At 35.6% G+C, this 26,573-nt stretch overlaps 1 long non-coding RNA gene across 1 annotated transcript in view; it reads right to left on the bottom strand.

Moving 5' to 3' along the window:
* Positions 1–21,805: 21,805 nt before the first annotated feature.
* The window catches only part of LOC144998629 (uncharacterized), a 5,575-nt gene continuing 807 nt past the window's right edge, over positions 21,806–26,573 (bottom strand). Inside the window, exons 2-4 of the long non-coding RNA XR_013660382.1 lie at positions 26,232–26,573; positions 22,382–22,458; positions 21,806–22,279 (exon numbers count right to left, since the gene is read on the bottom strand). The exon at positions 26,232–26,573 is cut by the window's right edge and continues 284 nt beyond it. This is a non-coding gene — a long non-coding RNA (uncharacterized LOC144998629). The remainder of the gene's footprint in view (positions 22,280–22,381; positions 22,459–26,231) is intronic.

The following is a 26,573-nucleotide window of genomic DNA, read 5'->3' on the forward strand; positions in this document are numbered from 1 at the left end:
AAACCAGGGACAGGAAAATGATGCGGAATCGCATGTTCTTAGTTTATGTAATCCTAACTACATACGATACCATCGTTAATATGGAACCATTCCTGGTCCATTAGTAAGGATTCTCTAGCTTCTTCGTGATTTATGGATTCGCTCGAATAGGGAAATACTTTTTGATTGTGTTATCAATTTTCAAGACCTTTTTTTGTGAAAATTCGTTACATAAAGTTCATCGTTTGAAATGTACCAAATATCTTGGTAGAGTTTCTTGCCATCAACTCCTATCTAGTCGTCGACTCCTTCGTTAGTCATCTCTGTTGGACAAATTCTCTTGAAATGTCCTGTTGCACCGCACTTGTGATAAACTTGACTTACTTTTGAGTTGAGGGTCGGAGTGACGCATGGGGCCGGGGCCCTACAATAGCGGGAGGTGTGTCCCATCTTGTTGCATCTTCTACAATGAAATTTACGACAGGCTCCCCAATGATGGTGTTTGCACTTGTTGTAGGGTGGATTGCTCCCAAGGTATGGTTTTATCGAGGAGGGAGGAGTAGGGTTGGTAGGGGTAGGGACTGGTCCCACTTATTGCCTTTTAGTAAAACTCTGAGTCGAACTACCTCATTTTTCGTTCCCGAACTTTCGTTTCTTGTTCTTAGGTTTACGTTTTTTAGTGCATGGGTGAGCTGTTCTTTGTTGGTTTCCTTGGTTGTTATTACGGTCGAAGTTACCGATGCTGTTTCCAACTTCGTTTGTGTCGTTGGCATTGACGTATGCCATGACGGCTACCACGGCTGCTGTTACAGTGGCTTCGAAAGTGGCGGAGTCTATTTGTAGGACCGACGCATGGTCGGGGTACTGGTTACCTTCAGGAGAAGACATAACTCTATTGCACACGAAAAGTGAGCTTGTGAGTACTCGTAGTTAGTTCTAGGTAAGTTTACTCGTATAATCCTAATGTACTGGTGTTAATCAGTTCAACCTACATCCCCATGATGCAGTTATAGTGGAGGGTGGGAACATGTATTGTCTGACGTAAAGTCCGTCGTCATAGCACATAGCTAGCAATATGGTTAACGGGTTTGGTTGTATGGATTTTTGGAGGATGTACTCCTCTTGGTTCACTAATGCTGGTTGCGACTAAGGGCGTTATGAACCTAAGGCGAGTAGTGTGGCGATCCTCTTTTGGCGCACAAAGTGCTTGACCATTTCACTTGTATTATGGATGCTCTTTGTGTGTTCCTTAAGCAACTAAGGTTGTCCTATCCTTGATTGCTATGAGTTGTGGTCTCCAAATGACCATTCCCTCTTTTAAGGAGTGTATATGGTCTATATAGTTCTCTGTTCCTACTGGGGGGTTTTGTAAGGCACTTGGAATGGTGTTCTTGTTACTCATAGGGGATCATATTTCTACTTTTGCACACTAGGCTTTGCTTGTGGTCTCCATTACTCCATGACGGAGGGTTGGAAACCGAGAGTCTATTCGGGATACTCGTGGTCTAAACAGAGGTGATGCCTGATTCGTGAGGGTGTTGGCTATCGAAGTTTGGTGCGCGTCGATTGTGGATCGGATTGTCTTTTATGGAGATGCACCCTGAACCGGGTAGGAGTTAATTGCTCAACTTGTTTTCGCGTGGGTATCGTTTTGTTTCTAGGTATGTCTATTCCAGGGGTACCTATATAGGGTGTTTATGTATCTAGGAAGAGAATGGTGAAAGGGTCTCCAGTTTATTCTCAGTTGGGCAAAGCTTATCAAGGGTTCCCTTGGCTCTTTCATCCTTAATGGGTTCTTAGTCGGAATTCTTCCTTTCATGATTCATCCGTTGGTATCCCTTAGGATCCATTTCTGGATTTTCGTCTTGGGCTTCTTTTGGTCTCTCCTTGCTCCATCTGCAAATCATTGTGATAGGTTCGTAGAAGTCTGGGTGAGGAATTTCAATTACGTTGTTTGTGCATCGCGGCTCGAGATATACGGGGATAGTTTAGGTTTGAGGGGTTTATAGTATCCTAAAATACTCTTATAGTATTTTATACTTGATGTTCGAATTCTAGTATTCTCTTGTGTGCATAGTTGTTAGGTTTTAGGTTTGTTGCAACACCACCATCACTCCCAAGCACATGTTGGTCATATCTCAAATAAATATAGTTGATCAGGCTATATTGATCCCAGATATGATTACATAACTACCCAAGATTGACTATAGTGTTCAACCTTTACTTACTTTTGGTTTTCTTCTCGTTATGATACTAGGTTAGTAATTATGTATACTTTTATAAATACTTATCTTCTTAAAGTATACTTTTAGGCAGAGTTTGTTTTAGTCCCATTGTATTTATAGTTGTATATCTCGTATGGCTAGATATACCAGTTCACTATAAAATATGCTCTGATACCAATCTGTCACATCCCCTGACCAGACGGCGGAAACGTCCAGAGGTGGGTGACTTCATTATGCAATATCATAACAATTGAATATACATGAAACAGAGCAATCCAAACATCATACATTGAGATAACAAACTTACATTGTTTACATATTGTATTTATTCTTCGAGTTACACAAAAGATACATAAGTAAAAAACTTCAACTACAGCTAAATGATCTTGCATCAACGTCCCTTGTTTCCTGCTTACTAGATCCCTCAGAATACAAGTCGTTTTGAAAATTGTCAACTAAAAAGTTGGTGAGTTCATAAGCATTTATATATAAAATCATTTACACTTGATTAGAATCGTTCTCATTGTACTTTCAGAAAATCCGATATTTTCTATGAAATCGTTTGAAGTCTTGCCTTGAAAATCATGGATATATGTGTGCATGCCATTACTTTTGTTCATCCTTATAAGGAGTGATTTTGAAAAGTAGAGTGATTTGTAAAAGCGAGCTGTGCCGAGAATAGTTCATTTGAATAGTAACAATCAACCGTCTCAAGAAAAATCCCTTGTTTTCAAAAAGGAAATATGGTTGAAAATCCTGTTCCTCTTATCGAGTAAAATTGAGTGTGTTTTCCAGTTTATCATTATCGAAATCGTAGGAAAATCATTCTCCCCAGAAAATCCTATATTTTCTGTTATAAAATATTCGTATGTTCTAGTTTATCGTTATCGAAAATCATAGAAAATCGTTTTCCATAGAGTCCTACGCTTTTTACTATGTAAAATAGCAGTATTTCGTCTATATGCTTGTTAAGAGAAAGAATCATGGCAATTGTGGACATTCTACACGGTGAAAAGAAAGGATAGTTAACGCAACAAATGCGGACCATCACCCATCACGTACAGGACAGTCAACACAACATGCCAAAATTTATTTATGAGGGTTTTTTCGTTACATAAATATCTAGTTAATATAGCATATTCTAGTGAGTCGTTATAACCATACTAATCAAGACGGAGTTCCTGTTTTGGCGTTTCTCAGGCGCCCTCGGTTTGGAAAAGATATTTGTCACCGTAGACTGGCCTATCTAGCTGTAGCGAACAACAAAGGTGCGGGGTGTCAACCCCGTATAGATCTATACACAAATTCCCGCTCTCCCTCTAGGAGACTCTGGCAATAACTCCTTACAGGACTTAGGCGTACACTAATATTTTTATATTTAGGTACTTTTGAGATTTGTATGACTTGAATATTAACAACCTTTTGAGCAATCGTTAGAGATTCATTATTTGTTAGATAAATAATGAAACTCGTACTTATCGAATAGAAATAACGTTCACGTTCCATATCGTTGATTGTGCTGGTTAACTAGGTGCTCGTGTTCGTTTCTTTTCGTTTATTGAAAAATAAGTCATTTTAGTCAAGAAAAAAAAGTGTCAAGTTATAATTTATATAAATTTATAACTGCCGGTTATGACACGCAATTTGTGTTTTATGACATATATAACATTACTTATGTTCTTGGAAGTTTTATGACAGAAGCTTATAACATGCAAATGTTTCTGTCATAAAGGCTCTATTTGTATATTATCTTGATGCAAACTTAAATATTTATAAAATACTCTCTGATATTTTGCAAAATAGTCACAAAGTTTCTATTTTCGAAAAATCACTAGAAATGGTGTACACTTAGTAAGATCCCTTTTATAACTTTTTATCTTTAAACATGTAAGCATAGATAAAGGGGTTAAGTTGGACACACTCAATAGTTGGGAGGCTCTTTTGTTCAAAGTATCCTTTGTTCTTTGTGAAATTTAGAAATCCTTCGTTCATGAGTATATTACTAAATAATAATTTAATAATATTTCACACACATACAAACATACGTATATATGTAATCATTTAAGAGTTTAGGCAAGATTTGACTTGTACTCTCCCTCAAAACATTAAAACATGGAAAAAGGTGGGGTATGAAGCTCACCTTGAGTTAGTTGAGGAGTTGTTTGGAGTTATGGAGTGAAGATCTCAAGCTTAAACTCTTTCTGAGATGAGGAACTTCCCTAAGTGGGATGCTTTCCTAAGGATGATCATCACATATTATTATGAATAAAATAATATCGATTCATCTTGAAATATAATAAAATATTAGATGAGTGGAGGAATTTACCTTAAACTTTATCAGGAAGAAGTTGAGAAATTTCCTTTCAGCAAGATCCTCTGTTCTTGCTTGAAGATGAGTTTTTAAGAGAAAATGGGGAAATGTGAGTGAGGATGTGGAGTCAAAACTCCCTCAGTGTCGTTGCTTTGGAGTATAAGAAAAAGAAAGGAATCTTTGATGCATGGGGATCTGGTGGTCCATGCATGGATGTTTGGTGGATAAAGCATGGAGTACTGTGATTTGCATGGGAAATGAGGAATTTCATCAAATCACAAAGTCAATCCTTTTGTCCTTTTCTTGATTTATGATAAGGTTTTCCTAAATTCTAACCCTTTTATTTTTATGTAAATATGCTTAAAATAATTCATTTTAGCATAAAATAGGGGTTTTAGGGGTCTTAGATAAGAAAAACACGAGTTTGGTGGGATTCTCGACCTCAAAATACCTTAAAATGATGGAAAATTCCGAAAATGATGAAAATCTGGAGTTAAAAGGTGATTTCCGGAGCCCTATGACCAAATCTGAGGCTCCTCTTAGAATTCCGGAGGGGAGGGTCAGTTCATCTAGGGTCCGAAGGGGCCAGCATGTGTGTTCCAGAGGCACTGAGTGAGTTCCGAAGTCCTTTTTCCAATTCCGGAGTCCGGTGCGAATTGGGTAAGTTCGAACCGAAGATGCGAAGGCTACTAGTATTTCCGAAGCAGGTTACGCGCTACCCTCCAGAGTCATTCCTTTCGGAGTCAAGCCTTCCGGAGCAGTGGGGAGTTCCAAAGCAAGAGTGTTCCGAGGGTGAGAACCTTCCTGGTTCCTTAGAAGGTGTCTGGACTAAGAGGGCTCCGGACCAAGAGGTTCCGTATCGAGAGGATCCCTTTTGGGGTTTCCTCTTCCGGTTTTGAGCTGTTTTCGACTGAGGAAGGTATTTAGGGAGATTTGAGAGAGATTTAAGATACGTGGAGAGATTTGGGAGAGATTTCACATACTTGGAGAGATTTAGGAGAGATTTCACATACTTTGAGAGATTTCGCATACTTTGAGAGATTTAGGAGAGATTCACTATACTTGGAGAGATTTGAGAGAGATTCACTATTCTTGGAGAGATTTAGCACACTTAGAGAGATTTGGGAGAGATTCACTATACTTGGAGAGATTCACTATTCTTGGAGAGATGTGGGAGAGATTTCACATACTTTGAGAGATTTTTGAGAGATTCACTATACTTGGAGAGATTTGGGAGAGATTCACTATTCTTGGAAAGATTTAGCATACTTAGAGTGATATGGGAAAGATTCACTATTCTTGGAGAGATTTCGCATACTAACACTATATGGCTCCTTAGGAACTCATATTGAACACTGAGGAGTGTTAACACAATCTCACAATAGTCCTTACTTACCTGAGGACGGAATTTCTTAGCCAAAAGTGCTAGTTGTGACACAAATACTCCATCTTGACCCCAATAACAAAATTCCTTCGAAATCGGTTCTCTTAGGATTTCAACAAACACATTTTGGTTTTTGTTGTTGAAAAGTTTTTGAGTTTTTGTTCAAACCATTTTCGATTGTGTTTTGATTTAAATCAAAATCTTCTTGTATTACTTCTTTATTGTCTTCCTCAACCAGTTTGTTTAGTTCTGGATCCACCTTATCACCATTTCCTGAGGTGACAAATACTTGGTTTGGAAATATAACATCATCTGTATCATTGAGTCTTAAATAGACTAATGAGTTTGATTCAAGATAATGTTTTCCTTTATCTTTCAACACCTGTGTGTACTCATTTTATTCTTCATAAACCTGTTCGACTACAACTATAGGAATACGTGTTTCATTCGAAACATCATCCTCATCGCTCACATTATCTTCTACCATAACATGATCAAGAGGATCATAGACTTTGGATGTAGAAGATTGATCACAAACTTTGGATGTAGAAGATTGATCACTGTTAACCATCGACATTGAATCATGACATATTTCTTTGTCTTTAGCCATCGAATTGACATTAATAATAGATAATTCTGAGCAATCAACACTCTCCACGGACTCAATTTCACTGATATTATTAGAATCATTTTCAATATGAGCAAAATTTTGTTAAGAATCAGATGCCGAATTCTTATTCATGTTCAAAATTTTAACTTGTTCATTTTTAGTTAGATTTTCATTAACAATACACACAAGATTGTCAATATTTAAGCAGTCATCAATCTTAAATATTCCAGATGCATATGAATCATTAGGAATTTTATCATACTCATATATTTTCTTTTCACAATCATAAGAAATTTCATCTACCTTTTCTATCTTATAAGCTAAGAAAAGAAGCAACTTTCGATGTTGTTCTTTGCATATATCAGATGAATGATGCAACTCAGTCAATTTAGCATACAAACGTTTGGCAGAATTACAGTAGATATTCCTCTATTTAACTAACAACATGTTATCAGTCCTAACAAAATATCTATTTACTATAACATTTCTTAATTGAAGCTCTAAAATCTAAATAACACTCTTCTTAACGTCCATTTTGTTTCAAACATCGTATAGCAATGATTTCTAATGTTTATCTCATCTACTCATGCAAATCAACATATCATTACGATAAGAAAGACTATCATCAAAATCTGTTAAAATTGTATGATAAGCATTCACAAGAATTTTAAAAGATTCCAGAAGATTACGTACCTTTACCGTCATAGGAGATTTGTCAGCACTTGTAGAAACGAAACATCTTCCTGAGATCTTCTCTTCTTTAAAATCACATTCTTGAAACTGTGCATACATAGCTCATGCGTAGGATTTCACATCGCTTCATCATCAGACCCTAAAGACCAGATCTGATATGTACCTTCATTCTCATCTCCTCCTTTTTCCATCAATGAGATTCCTTTGGTTCGAGCTTTCATCTCCTTAATCTTTCCTACATAGTATGATTCTTCCTTCACTCTTTCCTTGTAACGCCCGTAGATCCGGGCAAGTCAATTTAGAGGCAATATGGGTCGAAAATGACTTTTCGGCAAAAGATTATTTAGAATAAATAATTTTAACCAAGTTATAGTATATGTCACAAGGTTTCCGTACATATAAAGAACGCCGAAATCTGAGTTATAACGAAGAAGTTATGGCCCGTCGAAGTTTTACGGCAAAACCGGCACGGCACCGGGAAGCGTAAAAAGTGAATTTACGATAGAAGACTTTTTAGCCTTAGTTATCTAAACCAAAGTTGTAGAGTATGTTAAAATGAGAAAATCCGTAAAAATAACGCCCAAATCTGACTTCGTATGAGGAAGTTATGATTTTTCAAAGTTTCAGCTTAGCAGTGCACAGCCCGAAATCTGAATTTTAGATCGGTCGATTTTTAGCCGACGGGATCTAAATGAATGTTGTAGTACTCGTAAATACCAACACGTAGATATAAAGAACGTCGATAATAGAGCTCGTATGCGAAAGATATGGACGAAGCTTAGTCCCTACTTTTCGAGCGCGGCGAATTCGATACAGTTTTGTAAATCCGAGATATAATGAGAATTAGCCAACGAGGTCTAAATGAGAGTTGAAGATCTCATTAATATGAACTCAATGGTAAAAAGACAGACTAAAACGGAACTCGTATGCGAAAGTTATGGACGAAGCTTAGTCTCTACTTTTCGAGCACGGCGAATTCGATACAGTTTTGTAAATCCGAGATAGAATGAGAATTAGCTAACGAGGTCTAAACGAAAGTTGAGGATCTCATTAATAGGATCTCAACGGTAAAAAGACAGACAAAAACGGAGCTCGTATGCAAAAGTTACGGATGAAGCTTAGAGGCTACTTTACTATAAAATTCCTATAAATACAAGGGTGAACTCCTCATATTTTCTTCACACCATAAGCCTCTCTTTCTCTGTCTAACTTCTATCTAGCCTCCCTAAACCCCTCCCAAGTCTACGGAACCTCCCTATCACGAGAAGAAAGCCCCAGAGCGCCCGACGGCTCCGAGAAGAAAAGCTTTCGGCTCGGAAACGCTGCTCCAACGAAGCCCGGTTTTTAATAAAAACCCATTGTAAGTGAGTTATGCCTATACTATATTTAATATAGCTTTTATTTAATTATAGTAACATTATTAGGACCTTAAAATAATTATTTGGGCTATTATTATGAGTTATATTGAGTGTTATTTAACGCTTATATAATAGTAATAATAGCTAGACTATTAATTAGTCGTGGTTAACGTTAAAAACTAAACCCTAGTGGTATTGATACTAGGTTTTGTCGAGGAAAATTGTTTTGAGATAACGAAGTGCTGTCTGAGTTCGGAATCACCACCTAATCAGGTGAGTGCATAGTCCATTTCATCTTACACATAGATATGAAGTATTTAATATAAACTACGTGTTATGTGTGCATATTATCTGAATACTTGTTGTCTATGTTGGATGAACGTTTTATACATGTTTTAAAGGATTTAATACTGTATACGTATTTTATATATACGAATATGTGGGGTATTATGATGGGTAGATAGATGATGAGAGATAGAAGATGACGTGAGTATACATTGGCAGCTATAGACTTAGTGCCTATAGGACAAACACCGGTAGCTATGGACTTAGTACATGTCAGACGTTGGTAGCTATGGATTTAGTACCTGTTAGAAATTGGTAGCTATGGACTTAGTACCTATTAGTTAGACGCTGGTAGCTATGGATTTAGTACCTGTAGGAATTGGTAGCTATGGACTTAGTACCTGTTGAACGCTGGTAGCTATGGATTTAGTACCCGATGAGTAGGATATAGCAGCTATGGAATTAGTGCTTTACGAACTAACATCGGTAGCTATGGATTTAGTGCCAGTCCTATAACCCTGGAAGTAAGGGACTTCGGAATAAACAAATGCAGGATAGACGACTCTTAGGTTAAATCCTTAAGAGTAAAGAAGATAACGGGGATGGGTAATGGGGTTAATTGTTTGATGATTAAACATAACAATTATATTATTGTGGGATTGAAAACCCTATGTACTCACCAGGTTTCCCAACCTGACCCACTCAGTTTATGTATATCACAGGTGTTGATATGAAGTCACTTTACACTGAGAGATTTAAAGAGATGTAGATCACTAGTGTAAATAAATGTAAGTTATGTTTATGCTTATGTTTCTGTATTAATGATGACATCCCAAACGTTTTAAGATGAATAAAAATACGTTTCTTCGAAAATGTTTTAATAACGTATTTATCGTGTTTTTCTGGGAACAAATTCCGCAACCTTTTTATAAAATGAAGTACTCTGATTTTTATAAAGCATAAACAAAATCGGTCTTTTCTGGCCGTGATTTTGGGGATGTCACATTCCTTCTTCTCCTCCTTCTTTCTCAACATATAGTCCTTTGCTAAGTGATTTGACCCATTGTAGTAATTGCAATCATAACCCGAATCACCTTTGAGCTTCATCTGCTTCTTCTCAACCACGTTCATTACTTCTTTCTTTTCTTCTTTCGATTCGACCTTCATACTCTTTCCAGTTGAGTTATTCCCCTTAAAATCGTTGTTGTTCTTGTACTTCAGATTGAACAGCTTTTTGAATAACCTTTTCACTTTGTTATTTAAATAGTAAGCCACTACTTCATCTTCAGAGTTAACTAGAAATCCTTCTTCTTTAAGTTTATCTTCTTTAATAGATTCAACTTCAGAGTCCTTGGCAGTCACTTTCGACATCAGTGCCAATGCACCCAAGCTTAACTTTCCTTCTTCAAAAATTTTGTTTATCTCACTTTCACGAGCTTTAAGTGTTGGATAAGGTGTCTAAGTCCATAATTTATTTGGTATATACTTGACCCGACCAAGCATGGTCCATTTGGGTTGCATCTCATCCAAACTATTTATGCATAATTTTATGAGAGTTATACATATATGATTATTAATATATTATAAGTTATAATATATTAATATGAAGTCATGTTATTTAATTAGTCTTAGTCTTAAATTAATTATGAATTAATTTAGAGATTAAAAGGAAGACTAATTAATTGTAGGCTATTATATTTTATATAGTGTGGGCTAATACTCATTTGTTAATGGGCTAAGCTAATATGGAAGTCCATGGATGATCCATGGAGCTTTTAACCCATGGATCCTTGGAAAAGGAAAGGTCATGGGTTATTAGGGTTTCACCCTAACCATGCACACTATATAAGCATGCTTATGGAGCATGAAATGGAGCCTAAGTGTAACCAGTGTAACTAGTATGTGTGTTTGTGTGTGACCGATTTTATAAGTGTGTATACACTCTCTCAAAGTTTTCCAAGAGTTTGTGGTGTTTTGTGATTCCATTTGAGGCATTCACACTATTGGTGCTTGGCCCTCAAACTCCTCAAGAAACAAACTCATCAAAAAGGTATGTAATCTCTTCTAACTCTTTATGTTGAATTGTTCCCCATGCCATGTTAGATAGGTTATAAACCTTGGAAAAATTATTATTTTGCATGTATTTAGACCATGTTAGATAGGTTATAAACCTTGGAAAAATTATTATTTTGCATGTATTTAGACAAACATAGATCCAAGGTTTATTAGGGTTGCATGTACACTTAGGAAGTGTTAGATTTCTCATAACCCAACAGTGGTATCAGAGCCTAGGCTTGCTTGTTTGAATACTTGATGCAAATTGCTAAAAATCGAAGTGTATGTGCTGTCTGCACAGCAGACTCGCCGAGTCCATGAAGGGACTCGACGAATCCAAGACAAAATTCATCCAACTCGGCGAGTTGGTTCATGCACTCGACGAGTTGGACCCCCAGACAGCATATCTTCGAGTTTTGGTGCTGGAATTGGTCTAGAATCATTACCTTAAATTGTTTTGGACTCATAAAACCTATTTTTGATGTGGTAATGATGATGGTGGACCAATTTCAAAGTTATAATCAAAATTTCAAGTTTATATGTGTTCATATGATTCTTGAAATTGTTTATGTGGATGTTCATGTTCATATGAGTTTTGTTAGATCATAGGAATTATTTGCAAATTGTTTGTTAGTTAATTCTTGATCTTAATGTGTTTCAATGGAATTCATAATTGTCCTCAAGTTATTGAATTTCCAAGAGACTCTTCATTAATGTTTTATGGATTTCATAACTTGAAGAGTTTTTCCCATAAATGTTTTATGGACTTCATAACTTGTCCTCAAGTTATGGATTTCCAAGAGACTCTTCATTAAAAGTATTAAACACTTAATTAAAACTCATAAGTTATGAATATCCAAAAGTTTTGAAGAATTATAAAACTTGCCCTCAAGTTTTGGAATTTGGAAAAGTTTCACACACTTTAATAAACTTTAATTCCAACACTTAGAATTTCAAAAGTTAAAATTCAACACTTATACTATTTATAACATTAATGGTTAATTATTATATATATATGTATAAGAATAAGTCGTTTTACCGTTAGTAGGCCTCATTCACGAAGCCGATCTATAAGGTGGGTATAAGGTTGTTGTCTATAAAATGGCGACTTAATGGGTGTCCACTCTCACCCACCGCTTGCTTGATCGGTGGAGGGTCGTTAGCCGAACAGGTAGGACAATGACCTTAAATTCTCATTAAAAGTATAATGATTATTATAAAGTAACTAAATATTTTTTATTTAATTCCCAATCTTAGTTACTTTAGGAAAAATGTGAATTTGGTGCTAGCCCATGGAATTCGCACTTTGTACCTTACCAAGTCGTTGGTGGAGCGTGTGTGGTTAACCGGCACACTAACTTGGACTAGTATGGATCACGAAGGGTGACTTAATGTTTGTCATAGATCAATGGAGCGTGTGTGGTTAACCGGCACATTGATTAGGTGATAATATTAAGGGTACCAAGTGAATTGGTATGGTTATTCACACCTTGTTTTGTGATCCTCGACATCCCAGTCACAAAATTTGAGAGGGCACACTCGAGATTGAAACATGCCATTGAAAAGTTCAACGAATCTCAAAAGATCTAGGAATTTCAAATCCAATTAAAACCTAATAAATTATTTCGTTTTTCATGGTGGAAATTGGTGAATCGTCATTCGCCTACCTTCAAATATTTTATAGCTTGGATTACGGCATCCCTCTTCTAAGTTATAAAATATTGTGTTGGGTTCTACCCTTAATATTTCATATTGGGTGTTATATTAAGGACTTTGAATCAACTAACTTGATTTTCTCCCATTATAGATGTCTGGTTCAGACAACTATGATCTTCCCAAATCTCTTGAAGATGGTGTCCCTCAACATCATGCTTCACTTCCTCCACCTCCTCCAATTATTCTCCCTTATCCACAAGTTCTTGAAAAGTTTAAAGTCACTCAATCCCTATTGGCAAGCATAGTCTATGTGTGCTCACATCTTGGAGATAAAGTCACATATTGACAAGCCGGGAGAGTTGGGTGTCAAAGTCTCGTGAAAGTTGGATGTTCAATCACTTTCTTAGTAACATAGTGAGTCTATTTGGGACTACTATGAGACAGACTATGACATGACGCTTAATGGTCTTATCCATTTGCTTGGTGTTGTGGAATCAGCAATGATTTGGAACACCAGTAAAGCAAATTTGATTAAAAGAACAACTTCCCAAGTCTTAAATGGACATTGACAATGGTAGCATTGGATATCTAGAAAAGCATTTCTCTTCCCAATGGAAAGGGATCGGCCATAGTCAACTCGGTTGACCAAATGGTAAAGAGAAAGGCTAAGTCTGAGATAGTCTCATGTGCCATTACCAAAGGGTCTATATGTTTTATTGCCAAAGGGAGGGACACTGATTGCGAAGCTGCCATACTTACCTGAAAGATCATAAGATTGATCAAGTCAAAAAGTTTAATGCTACTTCAGTTAAAGTCCACTGACTAACTCTATTAAGTTCCTATTTGGAGATTCTTATTACATAATGTGAATGGGTCACATGTTGATGTTTTTAAGAATCAAAGAAAAGATAGGAAGCTTAAAGTAAGTATATGTTGATTCTGATTGCGAAAGTGGGTTTCGATCGCATGGTTCGGTAATCAGAATTTTGAGCTGTTGCTTAAGAGTTATAATATATTGCTTATGAATAGATAACAACAAGGTTTTCATGTGGATTGTAAGGATAAGTTTTTCCGCAAAGTTTTAAAAAAAAAAAAGAAAAAAAAGGGTTTTAATTTTATTTATTTCAAAAAATATCCTTACAATGGCATCTATGGAAAATTGTTTCAAGTAATAGCAATATTAGAAAGTGGATTTGATTCTTTCATTTGTGGTAGTGTCTGAATTTACCAAATGAAGAAAATTTTTCATCACCCAAGTCTCAATTGGACAGAAACTTGGAATCATACAAGTTGTATTGCATGATGAATGAGAATTTTCATCTTTGAAAATTAAGACTAATTCTTTGATCACATGTATATGTGAGTCAATTGAAGGACTAAGGAATTAGGTACACTGGGTGTGCGCTAGTAAAGGTCCACCACAAAGATTGATTTGTCATGATTTACTAAAGATTAGTAAATATGATTATACTTATAAGGTTGAGTATAATTCTGTAACATTGGAAAGGTTACAATGTATGACAAAAGAAATGAGAAGAATCAAATTAGGCAGAAAGATAAAAGTTTCTCAAATCTGAAAGGATGGGAGAGTACTTTAGTATCATATTTCATGATCATCTTAATGATTATGAAACCATATCACAAATTCATACTCTAAGGGCGTCTTAGTGCATTGTTATGGCTAAGAAGAGAGGTCATGAATTGTTGCATTGGTTAAAATCAAGAAGATGAGTCATACTTTGTTCCAAAACAATTCTTAGAGTCATACTCCAAGATTGTAACCTTGAGTGACATAAAGGAAGATTTATTAACACTAGTCAAATATAAGAGTAAAATGTTTTCTACTCTTGTACATTTGAGATTGGTAAGTTGTGATGTCTTGGATGAGACAAAGACCAATTAAGACCAATTGTGTGAAGTGTTAGTGTTGATAAGAATCCACACTATCCCTTGAATATTTGTTTTGTCAAGGAATGGTTCTTGACTGGGGAAACTTATATGTCAAGGGGACAGTGGAAGCCTTAAAGATCCTGAAAGAGTTTCAAGATTTAATCAAGAGTAAAACCTATAATTTATCACTAGCACACGACTTAAGGTTTGCAACCTATCGTGTTGACATCATTCTTATTTCTGTACCTGCTTCAAATAAGTTGAATTTGCATGTGAGTTATCAGAGTTCAAATTGGAAGCATTGGTGGGCCTTGTGTTACCAAGGTGACAAGAAACTAAGATTGAACAAGTTTAATCCATGTAAGGCTGAACTTGTCACTAACCTTGTCTTGTGATTATGGTTTTGACAAATTCACATGGATAGGAACTCATACACCATAAAATCTAAGTGTCATAAGGTTTTTCTCCGATTCATGAAAATGATGGTGAGGAAACGCTTTCACTAAGTAGATTTTACGTGGATATCAATTGTGTTATTTTCATTTTCAAAAGTCGTTAGTGGAGCGTGTGTGGTTAGCCGGCACACTAACATGGAATTGTGAGAAATGGCAAATGCCTAAGGAATTAAGACTATGATTACGGCGTCCCTTTTCATAGTTCTGAAAATTGTTTAGACACACATGTGAGCTATCTAAGAAAGGGTGTGTGAATCTAAATTTCATAAGTCTAGCAGATTTCTGGAAATATGTCAGAGCTAGTGGGAGCATAAGTGTTATGCTGATAATCATCATGTTAGTGGGAGCATGATTATTATGTTTAGTGTTGCAAGTTAGCAATGTTAATTATAGAAAACAAAAGTTTCAATTCGTGAAGTTTCAGGGGTTGAAAAGTTGTTTTGCTATAATTAAGGAAGAGGAAATTATACTTCATTTCAATTCTAAAGCTTAGATTGAGATTTTAATCATCTTTAGTCAAGGACATATATATGAATTTTATGTCCGAATGGTTCGACTTAAGGAAATTCTATATATATTGCGTTCTCAAAATTCAATTATGACTACGACATCCCTCTTCATAGTTAAATTTTGAGAACATGGCAAATAAAAAATATTGTAGCAAAAGAATGGTCTAGTATCATGTCTTTATATGACACATCATGAATTGTGTCCCATATGCTTCGGATATTGGATCGATTTCATGTGCTATAATATTCATCCTTTCTAAATTTTCCAAATGCTCAGGGCATTTAGAAGGGAAAAGTCTAGAACTGGATATGACTAAAGTGATTAAGCAATTGTTGAGGACAATCTGAGGTTTGCCAAAGATTGGTTGCTCAGGGAAAGTTGGAAGTATGATGTAAGTTGTCGGAAAGGACCGTATTGACATGTTCTGAAAAGAAGTAATTCTTGTTCGGAAGTGATAGTAAAAATGGGACTATGGAAATGTCTCCATACGTGGAAGTTATTGAATCTATATAAGATTAGAAAACCTTAATGCAAGAAGGATGTTCAAAGCAATGTACTTTGAATATGAGACTTTCGTTCCATAGAAGTTGACCTTCTTTGGAATACTCTGTAATGACTGATGACAAGGTTTTTGTGACTTTGTGAATAATCATTACAAGAGGAACATTGCATAAAAGTTTAAAATCTAACAGATTCTTTTTGGTAAATGATAGGAATTGGGGATTCTCACATTTACAATAAGGATTTGGGATTGTGAAATGAGTATCATTGGAATCATATTCAATTGATCTACATCACAATGTAAGGATCATAGACAAACATAGTGTGCATACTTGGAGTATGGCATAACTATTGTTTAGAAAAACAAAGTGTACATGCTAGGAGTATGGGACGACTGTTGTTTTTATTCAAGTCTTCAGTTGATTGTTTGAAACATTATACAATGAATAATGTGTAATCAATATGGTGATAAATAAAAGGTGGTTCTATTTATATTCAAAAGGGTTCTGAGACCATATTGGATTCGATTATTATTGTGTTTCACTTTGCATGTTTTGACTTCCAGAATAGCTACGTTATTCTTTCGAATGACTAAGTTATTTAAACATTCCACAGTCGTTCATATGTTGGAAGTAGGTATGAATTAAGGTTGTCATGAATCGAGGTTGTAGATGGCTAAATGTGTTTAGACATAGCAATGGTTGCTACAACATTCATGAGTGCTCATAAGTTATGAGTATTGGATTAAACCCACGCTTACTTGTATCACTTCATGGAATTTATCTCGAGTGATCGTGAGACAGTAATATCATATAAATCTTCAAACCTAGAGATATGAGTTGTTACCTATGAGTTGGTTGTGCATTGATTGCACGTAAACGCATCAGCAACTTGATGTTATAAAACGTGCCTTTGTGTACAATTCAACAAGTAGTAGAACAAGCATATGAGTCGAAGTTTATCTGTTCCTTTTAGAAATAGAAGCGATATCTGGGCCCCTCGATGATTTTGTTGTGACCTATGTATCGGCCGGTCAGAACTAAATTGATGTGTTCGATTAAGTTCTTTGTCAAACAAATCGAAAATCGGGAAACAAACTGCTGGACAATAAGTACGACGTTGTTCCATGTATTTGTCCGACTGATATCATGAGGACAGAGGATTATATGATCACTTATCTAAAATGGCGCTTCATAGTTCAACAGAGTCTTCATAGTTCAATGGAGTTTTCGAGAGCTACGATTGCTGGTTGGTTCCTGAAGTAACATATGCAAATATAGTTATTAGACTTATCCAAGTGGGAGTCTGTTGGATAAGGTGTCTAAGTCCATAATTTATTTGGTATATACTTGACCCGACCCGGCATGGTCCATTTGGGTTGCATCTCATCCAAACTATTTATGGATAATTTTATGAGAGTTATACATATATGATTATTAATATATTATAAGTTATAATATATTAATACGAAGTCATGCTATTTAATTAGTCTTAGTCTTAAATTAATTATGAATTAATTTAGAGATTAAAAGGAAGACTAATTAATTGTGGGCTATTATATTTTATATAGTGTGGGCTAATACTCATTTGTTAATGGGCTAAGCTAATATGGAAGTCCATGGATGATCCATGGAGCTTTTATCCCATGGATCCTTGGAAAAGGAAAGGTCATGGGTTATTAGGGTTTCACCCTAACCATGCACACTATATAAGCATGCTTATGGAGCATGAAATGGAGCCTAAGTGTAACTAGTGTAACTAGTATGTGTGTTTGTGTGTGACCGATTTTATAAGTGTGTATACACTCTCTCAAAGTTTTCCAAGAGTTTGTGGTGTTTTGTGATTCCATTTGAGGCATTCACACTATTGGTGCTTGGCCCTCAAACTCCTCAAGAACCAAACTCATCAAAAAGGTATGTAATCTCTTCTAACTCTTTATGTTGAAATGTTCCCCATGCCATGTTAGATAGGTTATAAACCTTGGAAAAATTATTATTTTGCATATATTTAGACAAACATAGATCCAAGGTTTATTAGGGTTGCATGCACACTTAGGAAGTGTTAGATTGCTCAAAACCCAACATTAAGAACATTATATTGATCAACCAATGAATAACCACCAAAACTCTCTTGAGTTTTAATCATTAGGCTAAATGTGTCTCCACTCTTTTCTTAATAAAGTAAGACTGTATTCCAGAGTTGAACGAGTAACACCATATCGTGTACATTTAAATATTAGTTTGTTCAAACGATCATAGTAAGACTCTATTGATTCATTATTTTTTTTTTTGAACTCAGCCATTTCCAAAAAAAATTGCATCATAGAGCTTTTTTTTGTCTTTTCATTACGTTGATATTTTTCTTTCAATGTGTCCCAAATATCCTTTGCTGTTTTACAACTTTAGACATAATTGTAAACTACTTGTGGAAGTGCACCACGAAGTTCACGAAGGCATTTCGTGTCGTTTTATTCCAGTTTATCCCTTCACATAACAACATCAACAAAAGAATCATTCATTCCAACTTCTTCAAGCATGCAAGTACAATAATTTCCACTTTTGATACATTTCCAAAGTTCTTCATCTGTTCCATTTAAATAGTATTCCATTCTGTCGGCCCACTACTCATAGTATTCTGGAATAAGCATTGGAATCTTTGTAGATGATCAAGCATGCAAGAAACTTGACATATTGTTCATGTTACATTTCATCATTGTTGTACGAAAAAATGAGATTTTAGATTCAAAAAGAGACCTAAAAGGATAATAAAAAAGTAATTGACCAATAATCACTCGATCTAACAATCAAAGTGCTGAATCGAAACAAAACAATCAATTGAAACAAGTGTTTTGATTCAATGTTATGGAATATTTTGAATCGTAAAGAGAAATTCAAAAAATATGAAAAACAAAAGAAAACTAAAATTGATCGAATGAATCCTACTCTGAGACCAATTGATGTGACCTGGGTTACAATGACATGTACGGAAATGTGAAGATCAAGTGAATCAATCAATCATCAAGAATACCTAGAGTAAATAAAATCATTATAAGCTCCATTAAAATAGTAAGAGTACAAGTAGGTAATTTTTATTCTCTCACTAAACTAATCTCTCAAATGGGTCTTACAAGAAGCAAATATATTGATCAATAAGTGAACAAACTGAATTATCGAATATGAGAAAGATTTCGGTAGCATATAGAATAGATACATCGTAGAAACATGATTGAGAAAAAAAAAATCAGGATGAATGAGAATCAACGAATTGGTCAAACAATTTGAGTTCGAATGGGCTTGAATATTGGGGTAGATTCAATTTACGATGAACAGTAACATATTACTATTTGGACATGAATTTTGAATGGAATCAATGAAAGATAAATGGATCATCAATAATTGGGCTTGAAACGAATTTGATCGAACGAGTCAAAATGATCAAAAATCAATAACGAAAGCAAGAATTTAGAATATGAATGAATTTTGAATTTCGAGAAAACCTGGATCGTTCATCATTGGATCTTCAAGAACAAGGTATCGATCTCAACATGAATTTTTTGTAATCCATTTGAGTTTTGCAACACATGAATCAATCATTGAAGATCTTGGTTCCTTGGCTGGAACAAGAAAATCACCAAAATTTACATTATATCACCCACGATGCATGTTGTACAATCCGTACTTCTCCTTTTTCCAAGATTTAACTTCATCTTCACAATGTTTTTGACAATTTTCAATAATTTTGGGTTTGGAATTTGAGTTCATTGCAACATTTGATGATTTTTTTCCTTTGAAACCCAAATTTGCTTCACAGATTTCGGCTTAAAGACAACATTTGAAGAATTTTCTTTAGAAACCCAATTGTTCTTACTTTTGATATTCTTCATCTTCTTCATCTTTTTCATCTTTTTGGATCTTGAAGTTTTGAATTCAAGAACAACATCATTCTTGACAACTTCAACTTTGCAATTTTGAATAAAATCTTTTGGAGTATGATACATTTGAACTTCTTGGATTGAAAGCTTTCTATATGGCACCATTCCTTCAAACGAATCCCAAGAACTCAATCAATCATCGCTTTAAACCCTAATTTAACAAAAAAAAACTTCACATCTTTATGAAAATCACATTGAATTCCTATTTCTTGATCTTCAACAAATTTAAGAACGTGAAGATCATTTGGATCTTCAATAAGAGAAACATATTCTTTTTTGAATAATTCTCTTTCATTTCCTTCCTTTTGATTTTCACACCAATATAACATATTCATGGTAATCAATCAAACTTTCAATCTTACCAATAGGTTTAAATGTCAATTTTCCGTGATCATCTTTCTTGTCTCCTAAGAAATCAAGGTTTCCCATGAAATCAACCAACCTTACAACAATAATCCAAAAAATTGATTCTTATTGGCTTTGTATTTGACATCTTTAATCATCATGATCTAATAATCATAATGCAAACGCACCATCTTTGATCAATTAACAACGAAGATCGCAAGAACTTGAATTTTTCTAGAGAGAGAAAGTAAATTCCGAATGACTTTCTAGAGAGAAAAAGTGAGTATGAACCAAATTTTAGAGAGAGAAAGTGAAATCAACAAGTATTCTATAGAGGGAAAATCCTGAGATTGAGATTCAACATTAATTTTTAGAATATAGACATCTTAAATTCTGAGATTGAGTATTTTGATTGGGAAGAAAGATTGGATACATGGAATTGAGAAGCATGGAGTATCAAGAAGTTACCTTGAATTAGTTAAAACAAAACAAGATCTTGTAGAGGTCTTCAGAAAAAATTATTTCAGACGTGGAGTTCTTCAAAAGTGAATTGGAGATCAATGTTTGTGTTAGGAATTTTTTGTAGAATGCTTTAGGTCGTCGTTTGAGAGAAGCAACGATAACAAGTTAGAGAGAAACAAAGGGAGACACCGATTTCAAGCAGCAAGTGATGAAGCCAACATTGGTTTGGGGTATTTTAGAGAGAAATGAAGGGCGACAGTGGTGAAGTTTCAGTCTTTGTTTGATGGTGTGTTGGTGATGAAGGTGGTTTGAGAGTGGTGATTAGTAGTTTGGAGGTTGTGAGTGGTGTTTGAATCACATCTGATTTAATGTGAAAGAAAGAGATACATTGATATAGAGAGGAAGAAATAGAGTGGAGTGCTGCTTGATGATGTTTAAGATTAGGGTTTCTAGAGCAGAGCCTCGTTGATGGCTGCTTAGTGGTAGATAATGGTGGGTGGATATGGGAGAAAATTTTGAGCTAGCTTCAAGGATTTTAGGGAGGCTTTCAACACTTATTGAATCCGATTTCAATTTTGAATCAACTTTGACCGATTCAATTGGTCATTTACCAATTCAATTAACCAAACATGGAAGGGATTTTGGTAAATAAAGGTGAATGTATGTCGGTGTGATATTTACTAATTCAATTTAAGGATGAGTTCTAAATGCTAAAATCATGCAGAGTAATGTATTCAGAATTGTACATATTGTTTTACCAATTGTAATTCATGCTTCATGTTTTGTACTACTTAAATTTAAGACTTTCTTGTCTTAAAATAGCTAAATGCTCTTTGATATATATATATATATATATATATATATATATATATATATATATATATATATATATATATATATATATATATATATATATATATATATATATGGATTAATAATTCGTTTTTGTAGTTGCATTAAGTAAAACTAAGGAAGATTCCCCACATTGCGGGGATTAGATGAATGTTGGACGTTGTCGCAGAGCTAATTATCAAATTGCATAAACAAATTGAAAACCCAAATCCAAATTAAGATCAATATACATTCCAAGGTAATAATATGTATTCACTATTTTAACACTCTAGGTTATGGTTTTGTTCTTCTTCAACTGCCAAAATGAAGGAAATAAAGGTAAAATGGTCTTTTGTACAGATTTAACAAAATGGCGGTTAACTTTATTGACCATGGAAAAGGTTAAAGTGTGATTTAGGGTCAAAAAAGCAATAAAGTTAGCTTTGAAACCGTGTCTAAGAAAAGATATAACATAAGGGAACAATTATAATCATTTGGTATGAAAGTAAGTTATTTTTATGAGTAAAATTAGAAGTATGTTGCCATTATATGTGATCTTGGCAAACTATATTGTTATTTCTCGAAATTAGCCTAACATTTTATTTGTATTTAAAAGTATCCTTTCTAGTTTATGTGGTAACTGGTATGGGTATTGAAAAAGTATCGCAGCAAAGGAGTTCCACCTGACTTCAGTTTAATTTTTTTTTGAATTTCTGCAATTCGCTTTTCTTTTTTAGCAATAGTCTCATCCATGTTTTTTTAACTTCTGACTACTCTTTTCAATAAATGATTCTTTACCTGCAACAAAATTACCATTTATAATTTGTGTAACAATTATAAAGAATGTAAGCCAAATTTTATAAAATTCCGATCTATGAGATATAAAAATAAAAAAGGTACCTTGCATACAATGACATTGGCGGATTTATCATGCCAACAACCATAATGGTTCTCGGAAATCTCATTTCTTTCCACACCTGCCCAAACTTTTTTGAGTAAATAAGCTTAAAGGGATTCAACTACTTTAGGAGTCTGTAAGTAAAGAATGAACAATTAAGTTTATTGTGTGTCAGTTTAAAAATGAAATGTCTTCCTATTTTATCCAAAAATGAATTAAAATTGATTTCAAACCCTAAAAATCTTCAATCTAAAGACACATACGTTTGTTTTAGTTTTGTATAAGATATACATCGTTTTCAAATTTTTAAAATTAAATCAAAACAATTTTTCTTCAGCACAAACATAATCAAACTGGCAAGAAAATCTAGAAAAAAAAAGTATATTTAAAATGTAAAACCCCGTTTATTTATTAACTAAATTGATGGATGTGTAGTAGCCCTAAAATCAATAATTATATGCAGGGTGTTGGTTTCGAGGAGTTAATTGGCATAATTTGGAAGTCGAGGGTTAAAAATGTAAATTTTTTTTGTACTCGGTTTATAATTATTTATAAAGACAGGGGCTCCGTGGTAATTATTTGGATTTAATTTAAAAGGAAATGAGGTGGAAGGGCTGATTATGTCATAATTAAGATATTGGGGGTTGTTTGGTCATTTATGGGACTTAATTTGCAAGGGACTTACATGGATTGGGTTTAAAGGAAAAATATGGGATTTGATTTGAAAAGATGTCATGGGGAGGGGGTTGATATGTAAAATGTGTGTAAATTTGTTTGGAGCCGGACTTGAACCCGACTCCCTTCCCCATCTCCCCGATAGCCATATATGTATATATTCTTACTAACCGCATGCAACACCAAAAACCCTATACCTAATTCTTCAGCCGTCAAGCTCGGTTCTAGTCGCCACCCTCTCCACCTTCAACCGCCACCTTCTAGCTGTCGTGAAGTGCTATGGCCACCAGAGATGTATCCCCGACGAGGGCCGACGAACCTAAGACACGCTGAAGAACCGATCGACTGCCTCTTAACCTCGCCAGAAGCAATGAAGCTACAACCGCCACCACCACTCTTTTTCATCTGTTTTCCGATCAGCCGAGACCGTGAAGTGGTTACATTTGTCTATGCGAGTCGTGAGTGGAAAGGAGCTCACGGTAAGGTCCGTTGCCACCACCTACACCTTTTTCTTCGTCCTTTCTGCAACCTGACGTTGTGTACGTCGACGGGAACCAATGGTGGATGTTGGTCGCCATTGTTGGGTTTACGATCGTCACTTGCCACCTGCAGTGGCCGAGTGAGGAAAGTATCGCTATTCAGATTGTGATTTCAAAGTGTGTGCTTGGGTTTTCTCGGCTGGGAATCAAGAGAACCGCCACGACCGTGAGGTGGCGGCTGTCATCGCCGTCTTCCCGTTTCTACCGCCACTGTTGCCGCCTTGAGTCGCCAAGTTGGTGGTTGGAGTGTTGTATGCAGTCTAGGATTATGTGTGTGTGTGTTTTTGTCAAATCGGAAAGCCTAGGACCGCCACTGCCACCACCGTGAGGTGGTGGGTGCCGCCATGTGTTGCCTGTGTGTGTGTGTGATTAGTTTTTTTTAGTGTGTTTATTTTGGGATTAGAGTCTGTAAAATGTAATCATAAATTGGAATAATGAAAAAAGAACCCTAACCACCACCATGAGGTGGTGGCTGCCGCCTCCTGCCGCCACCGACTGCCGTGTCGGGTGGTGGTGCGCCTTTTTGGATAGTGACTAATTTGGGATGTTTGGACATGGGACAAAAACCCTAATGGGCCTTATAAGCCCTAATGGTCCCAATGAAGCTTAATGGACCTAAAATCCCAAGCATGTGACTTATGGGCATAATGATATTCTAGTGGGCCTAATAGGCCCAATAAAGCCCTAATTGACCTAAAAGCCCAATAAATTGATACATGAGCTAATATTTGGGTTGGAAACCCTAATTAGGGTTTGCAAAACCCTAATGCAACGAAACCCTAATTTGGGGAATTAATCGGGACACATGGGAATTAATTAATAACTTGAAATATTAAATAATAATCATTGACAAAAAATTAATCTAAGCAATATTGGACTTAATGTATTAAGTCCTTTGTAGATTAAGTCCTTAATGGGTTAAGTAGGAAACTCAACACTAATCGTCATTTTATGAGAAACCCTAATTTCACTTGAGTTTATTGTTGGGCCTTTCTAGTGGGCCTTGATGATTGGATTATTAATGGGCCATCCAAGATCAAGCAAATGGATAAGAATAATTAATGGGTTTTGAGGTAAGGCCTACGTGAGGAGTTGGCCTCAATTTGGAAAATTAGGCCATAGATGGACCATAGTTTGGGCCTTTATGATTATGTGATATTGGGCTATTAGAGTGTTGTAGTAAGACGTTATAAAGGTTTGGGCCTAATTTGGAAAATTGGGCCATATGTTGGGCTTTGACTCATAGTTGACTTTTGGGCTTTGGGCTTGAATAAAGCTAAGTTAAGGGTAAAGTAGTATTTACCCCCAACTATGTATTTATGGTTATTGGAACCTAATTATTAATTGGGTGATGTTTTGATATTGACAGTTCGGGAATCTGTCATCTAGCAGCTGGGGGTTGTGTCAACGGGACTTCAGCAGTGTGAGGTGAGTTACCTTCCAGTAGGGGTGGATCTAAGGCACCAATGCCAGCCTACCAGTAGGTGACTATGTTTGAGATGATTCTCTTTGTGATAATTATCTGGTTGCCACTATCTGATATATTTTATGTGTTGGGACGAGATGATATATGTGTTAGTAGTAGTAGTATGGGTAAAATAGTCCCAAGTTACTAGTTGAAAGATACCGAAGACAGTTACCGGTTGAAAGATACCGAAGGGGTAGACAGAACCCATGCATGCTTAGCAGTATGTTTGTGATATGTTATTATATGACCAATATGGTTTTGATATGTTATTATGTGACCAATATGGTTATGATATGTTGTTATGTGACCAATATGGTTATGATATGCTATTATGTGATCAATATGCTTATGTTATGTTATCATGGTATCAATGTGCTTTTGACATGTTATTATGTGGTAGTGGTAGGGGTGAAATAGTCCCCGGATACCAGTTGAAAGATACCGAATGGGAGGTTAGCTCCCGGTTACTGGTTGAAAGATACCGAATGGGAGGTTAGCTCCCGGTTATCGGTTGAAAGATACCAAAGGGGAGGTTAGCTCCCGGTTACCGGTTGAAAGATACCGAATGAGAGGTTAGTTCTTGGTTATCGGTTGAAAGATACCAAAAGGGAGCCCAGCTCCCAGTTATGCCAAACAGATACCGATTGAAAGATACCGAGGATAGGCATTATGTAGTATGTGGTATGATGGGGGAACTCACTAAGCTTCGTGCTTACGGTTTTTAGTTTTGGTTTCAGGTATTTCATTTTCAAAGGAAAGGAGTCGGCTCGATCGTAGCGCATCACACTATGGTTTCTGCACATGAGATTCTTGGGATTACACTCTGATATGGTTTTATGAATCTATATTTCGATTATTGACACTCTGGTTTTGATATGTGATATTATTACGAACATTTTTATTCTAATGGTTTTATGTAATATTTTAATGAAAACGAAATTTTTGTCCTGTATTTTTGGGATGTTACATGAAACAACAAAGTTTCGTTAATACTTTCATCGAACACTTTGAAGGCAAAATTAAGACGACAATCGATATTGTAATGGGGGAAACAACAATACAACGGGAAACAATCAATTAAAAATGAGCCAAAAGGAAAATGGGGGAAAACACAACTCATATTTAAATTTAGAAGCCAAAATTGCGTCTGCATGCTAAGTACCATCATACCTGAATTTCAAAACCAAAGAATAGGTTTTTAAGTAACCAACATGGAGATACGAGATCACAGAAGGAGGGTTGAGGAAGCAGGTGGCAGGAGGAAATGATTGACATACTGTGGAGATGGCGATGCATCAATTTACCCGTTGTTGTTAACGGCGGTGCATCGTTTCCGTTTCGAATCCACCAAATACAACATGACATGTTAGAAGGGTTAACTTATATGTAAACAATATACAAACGTCCTTGTGTTGAAAGGACATCATTAGGCATAAGCAGGTTTAGTTAGAACCTTACCAAACGTTTATATAAACCAATTATGCCTTGTCGGGCTCCGAGATCAAAGAACAA

The sequence above is a fragment of the Lactuca saligna genome, chromosome 5, assembly GCF_052625555.1.
Source record: "Lactuca saligna cultivar CGN05327 chromosome 5, ASM5262555v1, whole genome shotgun sequence".
Lineage (NCBI taxonomy): Eukaryota > Viridiplantae > Streptophyta > Magnoliopsida > Asterales > Asteraceae > Lactuca > Lactuca saligna.